This window comes from Phoca vitulina, unplaced genomic scaffold (assembly GCF_004348235.1).
Source record: "Phoca vitulina isolate PV1807 unplaced genomic scaffold, GSC_HSeal_1.0 scaffold2, whole genome shotgun sequence".
Classification (NCBI taxonomy): Eukaryota; Metazoa; Chordata; class Mammalia; order Carnivora; family Phocidae; genus Phoca; species Phoca vitulina.
The window spans coordinates 55,087,813-55,102,855 of NW_022589705.1; the positions used below are offsets into that span (position 1 = coordinate 55,087,813).

A 15,043-nucleotide genomic window follows, 5' to 3' on the forward strand; every position below is an offset into this window, starting at 1 on the left:
CTGGTGGCTTTGCCATAGCTAAATAATAATAAAAACTATATTTTAAAACACGTGTCCCCAGCTCAGAGCCCTCTATCCCATTCCAGATCCCCCACACTATTCCTCTGCCTCTGGGAGCTTCAGTTTCTGTGGTTTCTGAGGACTCCCTCAGAACAGTGAGATTTGGTGAAACAAGAGAGATTCGAGACAGATGCTTTTTGTTGCACTTTAAGTGATTACATTTATTTTTAAGAGAAAAAAATGAATAAATAAAACACTAGACTTCCGTGAGATCGGTGTTGGACCCGAGTTTCAATACAGGCAAATAGAATATCGGTTTGTGAGCTACTTCTACTTGGACATGTGGTATATTTTTAACTCTATGATTCTTCTGACCAGGGTTCTCAATCCAAAGGAAACTCATTTAGCCTGAAGGTTCTGTACCAATTACATAGTTTTATAAGGTCAAAGTAAAAGTTGGGAGTCATTTTATCTTCATCTGTACTGGTAGAAATTACAGAATCAAGCTGCTTTAATGAGAAAAAGCACCAGGAAGGGAGAAGTGAAAATGAAGGTGTCAGCACCATCAGAGACTGCTGCTGCGTCCGGAAGCTGGAGGATGAGGCCGGGGTGGGCTGTGAAGTCCTCTGACAACGCGGTCTCCAACCCTGAACAAGTTGCCGGGGCTTCAAGAGGACCAGACATGAAACACAACATCCTTCCACCCTTATTAAGATTTAATCCTGCTTTCAACAGGATTGTAATGTTATTAAATTAGATCTTTTTTTCTTCCTTAAAAAGGGATTTAACTTTTGCTTTCCTGACATCATAATCAACATGGAACAGATGCAAAGGGGAAATTGTGTGACCACTAGTAATATGGACCTATACTTAACATGGAGCATGCGAAGTTATTAAAATGGAAATTAATTCTTTTTATTACTATCGTACCCTATCAATTAATTTGGTTGGAGGTGCTTATGAATATGCAATCATCCCTCCCTGCTGCCTGTCCCTTAGTCTGTGTGTGTGGAAGGCACTGGTGAAGCAATAGGTAACATTTTAAATGCTCTGCTAGTTTTGCTACCACTCTTTGCTCCCTCCGAAGGTTGATGGTGGCGATCACTGAGAAGTTATTGAATTCTTTTTACGTGCCAGGCTCCGTTCTAAGCCCTTTACATTCACTGCCTCATTCAGTGCTCACAATACATACTTGAAATGGGTGTTTTCACTGTCCCTGTATGAAGAAGAGGAAAATGTGGCACAGTGAGGCAGAAGGACCTTCCCTGGGTTGCATAGGCATTCCGGCTCCGAAAACTGTACTTTTCACTAGGTGCTACCCTGCATCCCATAGATTCCAAACAAGGGACTAGGACAGGGCATGCATCTCAGACACCAAGCTCCCAGAGGCAGAGGAATAGTGTGGGGGATCTGGAATGGGATAGAGGGCTCTGAGCTGGGGACACGTGTTTTAAATATAGTTTTTATTATTATTTAGGTGTGGCAAAGCCACCAGATCAGGAGATGACTGTCATTTGTAGTTTATTGCTCACAGATCCCAAGAGGAGGGGCACAGCACTTCACAGGGTCCATATGGAAGCTCCAGGCTTGGTCAGGAGGCAGAGGGAATGAGGGAAACCCTGGGCCAGAGCCTTCATTGTGATTTGTGTAGGAAGGAACTTGAGGCAGGGTAAGCAGCTTTAGTATTGGCTAGTTTGAATAATTTCAGTGGGCTCTGGGGCGTAGGGGCTGGCCCTAGTTGTTTGGTACTTGGCCCTCAGGTGATTAGGGCAGATGGAGAGTGGCCTAGAGTGTTGGGGGATGGAAGGGGGTTTGGGATCTGGATTGGTTTATTTGCATCTGAGAGGTGCACTCCAGGAAAATTGTTTACTATCTCTAGGAATTAGCTAATCCTGGGAGGAATGCTCCCTGCCACACATCAAAGCATCAGAAATACAGAAAATAAGATATGCTTAATTGAGCAAGCCCTCAGTAGGGGGGTGGTTTCTGTGGGAAGCCCCTAGGGGGTACCCAGGTGGGAAGGAGGAAGGCAAATGGGGACAGGTGGGCCTGTAAGAAAGCCCTGAATATACAGTGGTCTTTGTGGTGCCCAGGAAAGGGCAGGAAATTGGAGGCACTGAAATTAATTTTCAAATTATGTTTTTGCCTTTTGATATTATCCATAATGCATATTTAACTTTATATGCATATTGAACTTTGAGGTGTGAGGGGGTAGATTAGGACCCATCTTTTCAGCAGGACATTTCCTCCTTGGAAACAGAGACCCTGTCTTGATCATCCTTGTATACCCTACAGATTCTGTGTGAGACCTGCTCTCTCACAATGGAAGGGCCCTAGTTCATATCCTGTTGCTAAATCTTGGTTCTTCCATAATACCCCATCGGGCAAAATCTTTCAAGTACCATTTGCAAACTACAGTTTTGGTAAGAGGGAGCTTGTTGACCCAGGGGAGGGGTCACGGTCGTGGATTTGTGCTTGACTGGTAACCCCTGATTCACCATTGCCTCTTTTTTCCCTTACTTTGGAAAAGCAAGAGATATTTTGTAAGGTGAACCAAGACAGCACTACAATGGGACCAACTACAGGTTTGCTGTACAAGTACGATATTTAGATAGTGAGATGATCTGTGCATCGTTTATGTAGGCTTTTTATTTTTTTACTTTAAAAAATTTTTTTAATTTAAATTCAATTAGCCAACATATAGTACATCATTAGTTTCAGATGTAGTGTTGAATGATTCATCAGTTGCGTTTGTATAGGCTTTGTAATCACCAATCCAGAACTTTAGGACTTCTGGATTCCTCCTCTTTCCCCTCCCCATACCCAATCTAATAGCATCCAATCTCATTTCTGTCTCCAAAGTGTGTCCTGGAATGTCCACACTCAAATGTCTGCACCCAGGTCTGAGAAGCCACAACCGATTGTCTCCTACACTTTTATAAGAACTACTTCATGGGCCTCTTCATTTTGCTTCTTGCCACCCTCCAATCTAGCTTCTGTATGTGAGCCATGTATTATTTTTTTTAAATATAAAACATATCAAGTCACTCTTCTGCTTAATACCTTTTTATAGTGTATCAGCTAGGGGAGGCTAGCTGCTGTAGCAAAGGGAGACAAAACTATATGAGTTCACACAGGAGAGTTACAAGCTGAATGAGTGAATAGCTCAGCAGGGCGGCCCCACTCTGCACAGTCATTCAAGCCTTCTTAACACATGGTTTCAAAGATCCCCTAGGTTGGATTTCCTGGAAGTGGACCCTGAAACCAGGATTCATATGCAAGTGATTGAGTAGGAAGTTGAACTGGGAAAAAACTGATACGGACATGGGGAAGCAGGACCAGGAAGGGAAGGAAATCAGGCAAGGGTGTGATACCAAGCAAAATCCCAGGGAGGTAACTTTAGCCTAATCCCACAAGGCAAATTCTAGAGACAGTGTAGATCCCACCTCAGCATTGTCGCATCAGGAGAAGAGAGCTGGAGCCCATTCATTGGTTAAGGGAGACAGGGAGACAGACTGCTTCTAGGGAGACAGACCTTCCCAGGTACTTCTAGCAAACTGTGTGCAGGCAGAGGGGGTTCTGACACCCTGAGGGCAGGTCACTGATGAGGAGATGCAGGTGCTAACATTTGGGAGAGAGAGAACACCTGGAGTCAGCCCTGCAGGAAAATGATAAAGGGATCCAAGGGGAGATGGGCAGAGCCCTGAGAGTATCTGCTTGCTCAAAGGCACCCTGGGGGCTTCATTCCAGGGAGAGGGAGAGGGCCTGGGCAACTTAAACGAGCCACACCCAGAAATGAGTCACATCACTTCTGCTTACATTCCATTGGCTGGAAGTCAGGTTCAGGGCTATAGCTAACTCCAAGGAGGCTGGGAAGTGTGGTGCAGCTGTGTACCCAGGAAGCAGAAGAGAACAGCGGTCCCCTGCCACAGATATCCTCTCTTAATACTTGAATAAAAACATATCCTTCCTGCAGGGGCCTACAAATCTCTCCCTGCCTGCTTGTCCAGCTGTGTCACCCACTCCTCTCTGCATCCCCACCATACTTCAGCTACATCCGGGCACTGCTTTATCATATGCTGGGCTTTATTACTGCAGACTGTGGAAAAAATTAGCAGAAACCTCCTGGCCTAAAATTGCAATATTTTGGTTTAATGACAAAAGTGTTCATTTGGCCTTTGAATAAGGGTATTTGATGGATTGGGATAAAGTAGATAATGAAACAACTAGTCACATTTAGTGGCACCTATAAGAACCATAGCTAGCCTTAGATAGACTCACAGAAAGGGGAGAGCCAGACCTGTCTATGGGCAGCCCGGGGTGGCCAGGGGCCCTCAGCCAGCTGCCCTGTCTCATCGTCCCTGGTGCAAATGCAGAGTCAATTGACCCTGGGCTGGAGCTCTCTGATTACCAGTTAGGGGCATGACCTTGGGCAAGTTCATGAACCTAAATATTCCTTGGTTTTCTCATCTGTAAAGTAGGACTGATCATTGTTCCTAACTCATGGGATTATTGGAAAAATCGAAGGAGTTAATACAATAGGAAGGGCTAAGTGCTTTATAACTGCTGTTACTACTATTAGGGCACCTTCGGGGCTACACAGCCGGCCACTCCAGCTTCCCTGCCCTCTCCCTGGGGTGGGATTCGAAAGGACACTGTCTTGTTAGCGACTCCTTTTCTTCTGCTTCCTGCAGCTCCACCCTGGGCTAAGGGATGCTTGGAGGCAACAAACAAAAGCAAGCTTCTGTTTAACCCAAAGCATGTGTCTATTTGCATTTTCCCTGCATTAGGCACAAAGAACCTGAGACCTATCAGTCGGCAGCACTAGAACCTGAGCGATGCCCATATCTTTTCCCAAAGCTGCAGCTTTCCTTGAGAACGGGGCTCGAGTCTCTCCATGGGCCGGGGGTTTGCTTTTCCTTTATGCCACCAGGCGTGGGTCTGGTGCTGCCTTTGAGTGCTCCTCGCACAATCCCCAGGAGGTGGTGTTCTCTCACAGACTGCAGTGGTGGCCCTCAGCTGTGGGCTGGCTTACCATATTGGGGTTTAACGTAACGTTTTAGAGCCATCACAATTTGGATGTGAATTCCGACTCTCCCGTTCCTTATTCCTGTGACTTTGGATAGATTATAAGTCACCTTGTATAAATTACCTAGTCTCTCTGGGCCTCAGTTTCTTCCTCTTCAGTGAGGCAGCAATATCCATCCTAAAGAGTTCGGTGTTATAAGGACTATAGGGGAGTATAGGTGAAAAGTCTAGTTACGTGCTAGAGAATATATTTGTTCCTCAGAATTTTCGTTGTCAATTGCTGCATAACAAATCACTCTAACACTTAGTGGTTTAAAACAACCATTTATTTGCCTGTGATTCTCCTGTCAAGGAAGGGCTTTTGGGGGGCAGCTCCTATTGCTCTGTGTGGGGCAGCTCATCTGGGATTGGGGGACCCAAAATAGCTTCTTTCACATGACTGGCCCTGCAGCTGGGGTGGCTACAATGGCTGGTGGCTGGCTGGGCTCATACTCCCCCTGCGCCTTTGCCTCTCTCTGTGATCTCCCACCTTCTGCGGCTTTTCTTCTCCATGTACCCTCCCTCTCTAGCAGAGTAATCAGACTTCTTCACATGATATCCCAGGGCTCTCAAGAATGCAAAAATAAATACCACTATGCCCCTTAAGACCTCCGCTACTTCGGCCATGTGCTGCTGGTCAGAGTAAGACACAAGGTTCAAGGGGAGGTAGACCCTACTTCTTGGTGGAACCAGTGTCGTGCATATACAGGAATGGAAAGGATTGCTGCTGGCCATTTTGCAGACAATGCATAATGCTCAGTAAGTGGAAGCTTCAGTTTTCATTGTTACTGGATTCATTTGGGGGAGGAGGGCCAGGGGCTGCAAAACCAAGTCACCTTTTCAACAAAAAGGCATAAGGACCAGGAGGACTCAGGTCAACTAGTTAGAGTGATGTCATTGAATTTCTTCTTTGGGATGGGAAGAGATAATTTCTGGGCTAAGTGCTACTAGAACAACTGTAATCTGCAAACATTCAATCCTCATCTCTATTTCCCTCTGGTTTTCCCATTCTAACTATGGGATCTGACAGACCAGAACTAGAACCGTGCCACTGATACTTAAGTTGGAGAGAAATCCTTGAGTTGGTTGCCTATTATTGCGTAGCAAATCATCCCACAATTAGTGGCTTAAAGTAACTCCATTGAATATCTCCCAATCTCTATAGATCGGGAAACTGAGGCAGCTTAGCTGGGTTCTCTGGGTTCTGGATTCTGGCTCAAGCTGCAGTATTACTGGGGGCTGCAGTCATCCCATGGTTTGGCTGGGGCAGGATCTGTTTTCAAGCCCACTCAGTGGTTATTGGCAGGATTCAGTTCCTGGCAGGCACTGAGACCAAGGGCTCGTTCTTCTGGCTGTTGGCAAGAGGCTGCCCTTAGTTTTTTTACCACATGGACCTCTCCATAGGGCAGCTCAGAAATATGGTGGCAGGCCTCATCAGAGTAAGCAAAGAGAGAGCCAGAGAGAGTGAGTGAGTGCCAGCAGGATGGAAGTCACACTCTTTAGGAACCAAATCACCAGAGGAACCTTCTATCCCTGTTGCTGTATTCTGTCTGTTAGAAGCAAGTTACTAGGCCCAGGCTACACTCAAAGGTAGGGAATTACACAGGGGCTTGCATATCAGAGGCGGGGATCATGGTGGCCATCCAAGAATTCCAACTGTCACCATTCCTTCAAGCAGTTTTAGACTTCTTGAATTTCACTCCATCCCTAGACATCACACCACCATGCATGGGCTATAATTAAGGTGAATATGTGTCTCGGTTTGCCTGGAATAAACCCAGGTTAAGTGATTAAAGAAAAAAGATCACTTTAAGTGTAGAATAACGATGCCTTGAATAAAAAAAAAAAAAAAAAGTCCGTAGAGATTTTCTTCACTTTCATAAGGTAGAAGTGCTTTGCGTAAGAAAAGTCAACTTTGTCACCCTTAATTAATCTATTTAACACATATTTGTAGAGTGCTTTCTAGATAGTGAGGCTATAAAGTAGAAAAAAAAAATATTATCCCTGTCCATGAAGAAGTCAGAAGAGAACATGAACACTAATAGTATTGTGTAAAAAATGCTGGGAGAGAAGGTGTCATGGAATCAGGGATGGTGGCCCTTGGATTTTTCTGAAGGTTGAATAGGACTTAGCTGGGTAAAGAATATTTCAGTCAGGCTCCTAACAGGAAACAAAGGGCAGGTTCAAAATGGGATCATTGAAGGAGGGTTTATTCCCAAAGAGGAGGGTATAAGGAAGCCAGAAGGCATCGTGTAGGTATGTGGTGCTCAGCTAATACCCCCAGGCCCCATGCATTGAGAGGAGGCTGTACTTACCAGAATCTGGAAAGTGTTAAGTCCTGTAGCATTGGTCTCCTGGAGGGAGGACAGCCTTCCCAAGAGGGATACAGCCAGCTCTCATTGACCCCGTACAAAAGAACCAAGGGAATACATACTCTGACCTCACACCCCTCTTTTGCTTTCATCCCCTGCCAAACCCAACTAGAAACCGGAGGCCCTGAGGACCCTCACGGTGGCCCAGACAGATCAGCCTCAAAGGGTGTAGGGCAGAGTGGAAAGGTGGAAGGTGTGTCTGGAGTGGCTGTAGAAGCCATCTGACACTGTGGGTTAGTCAAACCTATTCCAGAGAAAGGGACTATAGTGAATGGAGGGAGACGTGAAAGTCCCAAGGACCTTGGACTGAAAAATGTGACCTGAAACAAGGGGAAAGAAGCAACTGAGCCTGGAGAAGCAGGCAGAGGGCAGGTCATGGGAGTCTCCCTGGGTCTTTTGCAACATTGCCCCACCTGACACAGCCAGCCCCTGCCCATCCTGCAGTCAGATGGCACCTTTGGTAGTATATTCAGATCACACAACCCCTCCTGGGCGGTGCAAAAAAAAATGCAGATTCTACCCTGAGGTTGGTAGAAGAATTTTCAGCAGGGTGTTTGTGTGATCTTCCCTGCATGATGGATGGGGTGGCTGTGGGGTTAAGGGTGGATTGGAAGGGGACTGGTTCAAATTCCAGCTCTGCCCCTACTGCCTTGGGACTTTGCACAAGAACTTTAACCTCTCTGGTTCCCAGTTTTCTGCTGGTAAAATTCCCGCTTTCTGAACGTGAGGATTAGATGAGATAGATGTTTTAGAAAATACAAAATGCTCAACTTAAGCTACGAGCACACAGTTCAGCAAGTGCTTTTAACAGAGAACGGGAGTGAGGAGGGAATTGGAACTTTGGGCACCCCCTGACATGCCAGGCATTGTGCTGGAACATTTTACATTTAATATTTGGTTCACTCCATGGGATCGCCCCTGAGATAGTTATTATCTCATTTTATGGAAGAGGAAAGAGAGGCCTGTTTTTTTTTGTTTGTTTGTTTGTTTTTTAATTTTATTTATTTATTTGACAGAGAAAGACACAGCAAGAGAGGGAAGAGAGGCCTATTTTGATTACTGATTAGTCACCAGGCCTGGGGGACATGAAGGTAAATAAGAATGAGTCTTGGCTTTTAGGAGTTTATCATTATGGTTACTTAGGTTATTTCGATCAGTGCTTCTCACATTATAACGCCCACCTGGCATCTTGTTCAAATGCACATTCTGACTCACTAGTACTGGAATCTGGCTAGAGATTCTGCATTCTCCCAGATGATGTAGATGCTGCTGGCCTGTGGACCATACTTTAAAGAGGTTAGAGGATGAGATTCAACACACACACACACACACACACACTCTTACACACACACACACACACACACACTCTTACACATACACATATACACACACACACATTTTTATTAGTACTTGTAGCCATGCTAAATTGAAGCAGAGGGAAGATCTTTTATAGCAATTCCAACTTCAGGAAATGGAGAAATAGAAGGAGAAAGCCATGTGCCCTAGTATTTAACCGAATAGTAGTTACTAAGACCAAGCATTCTGTTCCAGAATCTAAACCTTCCCTTGTTTGGGCTGAGCAGGATATTGTTTTTCTGCCCCTTGGATATATCCCATTATAAGCTTTGATCAAAGCAAACCTTTCCCTTTGAGGCTTGGGGCACATGTGAATGGCTTTGTTATTCACATATATCTGCATATATTTGCAAAGCAGTTCAACTACTTCTGATGGGAAGGAGCAATAGGGCTGGTGGTTGAGCCTAGGGTTTAAGCACCTCTCTAAAGCTTGGTCCTTGGCATCTCATCTTAAAGGAAATCCAGCTGCAGAGAGCTGGGGCAGTCCTGGTGATTGTAGAAACTAAGAGTTGTGTTTCCAGCTGCTTAGCTGGTTGAATATTCCCAGCCATTCACTGGAGGTTTTTGTCATGGGGGAGCTTTGCTTCACTTGAGGCCCTGCCTTCCCCTTTTCCCATACATTTTACCCACTGCTGCCCAAATATCTTATTCCTTTTTTTTTTTTTTAAAGATTTCATTTATTTATTTATTTGAGAGAGAGATGGGGGAAGGAGCAGAGAGAGGAGGACAACCAGACTCCCCACTGAGTACAGAGCCAGATGCAGGGCTCAGTCCCACAACTCGGAGATCATGACCTGAGTCAAAATCAAGAGTCAGATGCTCAACCTACTGAGCCCTCCAGGTGTCCCCCAAGTATCTTCTTAAAGAGTTTCTCTGAACAGATACCTCCTATTCAAAGACTTTCCATTGTTCTCCTTTATCTATGGGAGAAAACAAGTCTTAACATGACACTCCAAACCGTCCCTACACAACCACATCCCTTGGCTTGAGCTCCCCTCCTCTCGTTCCTTGAGGTTTCCATGCTTTAGCCAACCAGCCGAAGCACTTCTTGTTTTCCCTAAGACTTAGACATTCTCACCTTTAAGACTGCTTTTGTTACTACTTCAGTGCATGCCTTCTCCCTACTTTCCTTGCTCACGTCCCAATTCTACCCATCCTTCAAGACTCCGCTCAAATCCTATGCCTTCTAGGGAGCCTTCTTGGAACTTTCCACCTGGAGAAATTCTTCCCTCTTGGGAACCCCCTTAGCATTTTATTCATGACTTTCTTATTGTGTGAAGTTCTTTATTTGTTTATGTGTTAGGAATGCCATGGGTCATTGCATGTCTTGAAGGCTACCCATGCCTAGTCATATATAACTATATATATCTAGTAAGTGCTTAATAAAACTTTGAATGAGTACACGAATGAATGAAAGATAAGACAGATGGCTCCTGAACTGTGATTTTATGGCAGCATATTTTCCAATGTATTCATTCTTTCAATACATATTTATTGAGCTCCTGCTCTGTCGCAGGCCTGAGGTTCTGGCAGTACAAAGGTGAAGAGAGGAGAGTCCTGGCCCCCAGAGGCTGTTCTGGGGACGGGGCCATCTCATGTTCTTTGTTTAATTAAGTTGGCTACACTCCAGCTAGTTGCTTAATAATAAATGATTTGAAAAATCTGAAAACATCTGATATTTTTACAGATCAGTGACCTGTTAGATGAACAGGCTAAATCTTGTTTAATCTGTGCTTCTGTTCATCAAAGAAGTCTTTTGGTGTGGAGTGTGACAGCAAATTAGATTGTACTTTCATTGTGCTCTTTGCCCCCCTCATCTTAAAAATAATAATGATATATATTTATGGTAGAAACCTTGGAAATAAAAAAAATGAATAAAAAACTCTCATAATCTCAGAAACAAGAAATCAATGATTATTAACATTTGGCATATTTCCTTTCAATTTTTTGTTTGTTGCATTTTTAGGAATGCACACATAAACACAGCTGAGTCATGCTTTTTGTATCCTGCTTTTGCTGTTTTTTTTCACTTAATATTATACTTACTGCATATTTTTTGCATATTGTTAAAAATTCTTAAAATGATTTTTAATTACATTTAGTATTTATTGTATGGATGTGTCATAATTTTTAAACCCTTTCCTCGTTATTTACAAAAGCTAAAAATTGGAAACAACTACACTATGAACATCTTTGTGTGTCACTATTTTCCCTGATCTGATCATTTTATTAGCATTCTTGAAGTGGCATTAGTGAGTTAAAGGGTATGAATATGTTTAAATCCTTTCTCTCTCTTTTTACCAATTTTTTTTTAATCAGAGATGGTTAATTCTTCTCATCTTATTTTGGATGAGTCTGGCCTCAACTTTATTTAATACCCTTTTATAATTAACAGAGTCAGCCAGCTCCAAGCCCCCTCCCTCATTAAAGCACAGCAAGCAGCTTCAAGATCTTTTTTTGAGACAACATCCCCATTCACCAATATCCACAGTGCTGGCCAGTGCTGCACCTGTTGATGTTTTTGTAGTCTGGGTGATGGATTTTTGTAACAGCAACTATAAGTGGACTTGACATCAGAAACACTTTTGTTTAGTGCATCCAGCCTGCATTTTGATCTTTAACTAAAATATACTGTAAGCACTTCTTCTGCTCTCAGACTCCTAGAAGAGCAATCCCATTGAGGCTGTGTTGAAAGCCTGAATCACCAGCTTCTCATTGCTTGCTGGGATATGGGCTATCCACCCATGGACCTCTCAAGGTCCTGGTTCTCATCTTGGTCTCATTCAACTATGGAAGAATCAGGGAGCTCATTATTGTCAGCCTTAATACTGGATAGTGAAACTTCACTTAAATTGAATCTACTTATAAAACTCTCACATCTGTGTAATGTTCTACAGTTTACAAATCACCTCCAAGGGCATCAGCTAATCTGATCATCACCATCTTTCTGTGATCTGTTTATGGTATTCCTGTTTCATAGGCTGAGTAACCGTGATATAAGCAGAACTAGGTGCTGGGGTTAGTAATGGAAAGAATGTGGAAACATTCTTTGAAAACATATATACCCAATTTCAAATCAGCTTTGCCACTAACTAGTTGTATTAAGTAAGTTCTTTGAGGATCAGATTCCTCGTCCATGCACGGAACAAGACAGTTGATTCTTATTTTTTGCAGATTCTTAATTTGCAAACCCAACTACTCACTAAAATTTATTTGTAATTCCCAGATCAATACTGGTGGTGCTTTTGTGGTCATTAGCAGACATGCACAGAGCAACAAAAATATGAGTTGCCCAATATGCATACTCCCAGCTGAAGTCACACAAGGCAATGTTCTGCCTTCTTGTTTTGGCAGTCGTACTGTAAACAGGTGTCCTTTGTGAGGTCTTTTTAGTGCCATGTATTTCACATTTTGTGTGCCTTTTGTTGGTGATTTCACTGTTTTCCATGGTTGAACCCCAAGTATAATGTTGAAGTACAATCTTGTGTTCATAAGCATAAGAAGGCTGTGATATGCTTTATGGAGAAAAGACATATGTTAGATAAGTTTCATTCAGGAGTGTGTTACAGTGCTGTTGGCCATGATTTCAATGTTAATGAATCAACCATGTATTAAATAAAGTGTCTTTAAACAGAAACACATATCAATCAACGTATGTATTGATCAATTGATGAAATTGTTGTGACCGGAGGCTCACAGGAACCTAACCCTGTGTTTCCCCTAGGAGCAATGGCTCAGTATTCACACAGCTTTATAGAACATTACTGCAAATAACGATAATCAATTGTATCTGTTTATGGGGTTGTTGTGTATGTTAAGTAAGGATGTGTGTAAAATGCATACTGTGTTGATGTTTTATAAGGGGAGATTGTATTATACTGTATGAGGGAACAGAGGCTGCGAGAAGTTACCTGCCTTATTTAAAATCATTCAACCAGAAAATGACTCAGGTTAGTAGCATATAAATCCATTCTGTCTGAATCCAAAAACAGCAGTCCTCAAAGCATACGGGCTACATCTAGGAATAATCCCACATGGGGAAATTAAATACTTTTTAGTTCCTTCTGTGTTCACTCTTCATTTAAACATTTTGTCTACATGATTGAATTCTGAAAAACCTATTTAACCCCCCACTACCACCATCTTTGTGCCAGGCCCGGTGCTAACCACCTACCATCTGGTATCTCTTCTTTGCACAGTGATCCTATAAGGTAGGCATTGTTGTTACTGTGACTGTTTTAGAGACCCAGAGAAGTTAAATGAATTTTTCAAAGTGCTACAACTTGGAAGAAGAACAAAGATAACAGTTCAGGTCTTTCTGACTCCACAGCTCCTGTTCTCAATCTTGACATCAGAGAGTACCAAACTCTTAGGGAAACTATAGACCAGCAAAACAGCCAACTGAAGGAATAACAACAACAACAAAACAGTGGAGAAGGACATAGTGTTATCTACGTTTACTTACCCAGGTAAGGTCATTCAAGAAAGTAGTCAGCATGAACCATTATGGTCTTATAAAGAGAAGTAATCTTAATATCATAAAAGTGTGAAGAACTTAACTTTGGATTAAAAAAATCCACCCCATTCACCTTTATGAAAGCCTTATAACATTGTCCTTCTTTGTCCCATTTCACCCAGAACAAGGCTGCCTTTGTCACAGACAAGTGGCCTTTGGCAACCACAGCTCTGTGATGTATTCTAAGTTATTTCCCCCGATCTAGGCCTGAGCTTTGTCAGATACCCAGGCAGTGGATTGGATAAAATGGTATCTAAGATCACTTTTCAATTCCAAGGATGATTTTAGAGTTTGGCGCATGTCTTCTTCCAGGCCAGAGACAAAGAGGAGGCCAGCCTCATGTACATTAGGCGTCAAGTCAGCAGCTGCTGTTCTATCAATCTTGCCCTTGGCGGGAGCAGGCACCTTGCAAATTGACCTCCAGGAAGAGAATGAATGCTTAGTGGTGGCAAATAAGTTGCGTTCACTATTGGGAAACAGGGCACACACATAAATCTCCTGTGGATCTATATTCCTTAAGGAAATCCATCAGGAAAGAGAGGCAACTCATGGAAGACGGGGACATAACTCTCTGGCTGTTTTCCCCCCCTGAGGTAAATACCCTTCAGAAATGGAAATGGCCCACCAGATAAGTTAGCTTTAGGACTCTTCCGCTTTTCTATTCACCTATAAAATAGGAATCTTCCACTGTCCAAGCCTGTGCTCACTTGCTAAAATATTGCTAAAATAATAAGAAAGAACCAAAAGCAAGTACAGTTTATTGATGTGAATAGGGGTACTATCTGATGATATGCCAAGTTCTGAGCATATTTAGACCTCACAGCAGCTTTGGGAGATAATACCATCATCATCCTCATCTACAGATGAAGAAACTGAGACACCAAAAGGTGACGTGGCTTGACCTATCACATCACTAAAAACATAGGAGAGCTGTGAATTGAACCCACACCCCTCTCTGCAAAGCCTCAGCATTCTAATCAATACACTGTGCTGCCTGGCCTATAGTATATGCCATCTTTCCGTATCATTTCCAAATTTTGCTACGAAATGCCCAACTTCTTAATTTTTCCTTTTTGGTGACCATGTATGAAAATAGCCTGAATCAACTCAATTAATATATACGACTCTTACTGTGTGTGTCTGATTCAGTGCTCTGGGGACACAGACACGAAGAGCGGACCTCTGCTTTCAAGAAGTTCCCGTTCAAGAAGGGAGACATGTATACATGTGGCTAGGATATAAAACAGTCTGTAGGAGAGGTATTAGGGAAGTTGCAAGAATAAAATACCATTTGAGCTAAAACTGGGGGTCGGCGGTCAGGAGTAACAGTGTTCTCCAGGTGGAGGTGAGAAGAGGATCCATGGAGCATCTGTGGTAGCTAGACTGTGGGGTGTATGTGGGTTATTGTGGGGAATGTTGGTGCTGCAGTCATCCAGGGGTCATATTTTGGAGGTACTTGAATACAGTTGAAAGGAGATTGGATTTTATTAAGTAGACTATGGGGACACCTCAGAGGTGTTTGGATCCAGGAGGAACATTATCAGAGCTGAGTCCAGGATAAATATACCCTAAATTTATGGTTAAAGGTCTCATATATTATCTCTCTAGCATATCCGTATTTAGCAGGAGACAAGAGAGAGCAACCACATGTAAGAACCTGAGGTGATGGAATTTCAGACACCAGGGCAAATGCTTGGTTTCTAGTTCCCTCAGTCCAACCACTTAGATGGAA

At 43.2% G+C, this 15,043-nt stretch overlaps 1 protein-coding gene across 7 annotated transcripts in view; it reads left to right on the forward strand.

Annotated features, from left to right (window-relative positions):
• DAB1 (DAB adaptor protein 1) overlaps nucleotides 1–15,043 on the forward strand; it is a 1,119,086-nt gene that overhangs the window by 180,772 nt on the left and 923,271 nt on the right. For 3 of the 7 annotated variants that reach the window (XM_032427959.1, XM_032427978.1, XM_032427969.1), the window contains exon 1: nucleotides 9,592–13,264. The exons of 2 other annotated variants lie outside the window; for them this stretch is intronic. The gene's annotated coding sequence lies outside the window, so the exon portion shown is untranslated. Of the gene's footprint in view, nucleotides 1–9,591; nucleotides 13,265–15,043 lie in introns of those variants that run through there. 2 more of the 7 variants (XM_032427997.1, XM_032427988.1) reach the window with 2 other exon arrangements.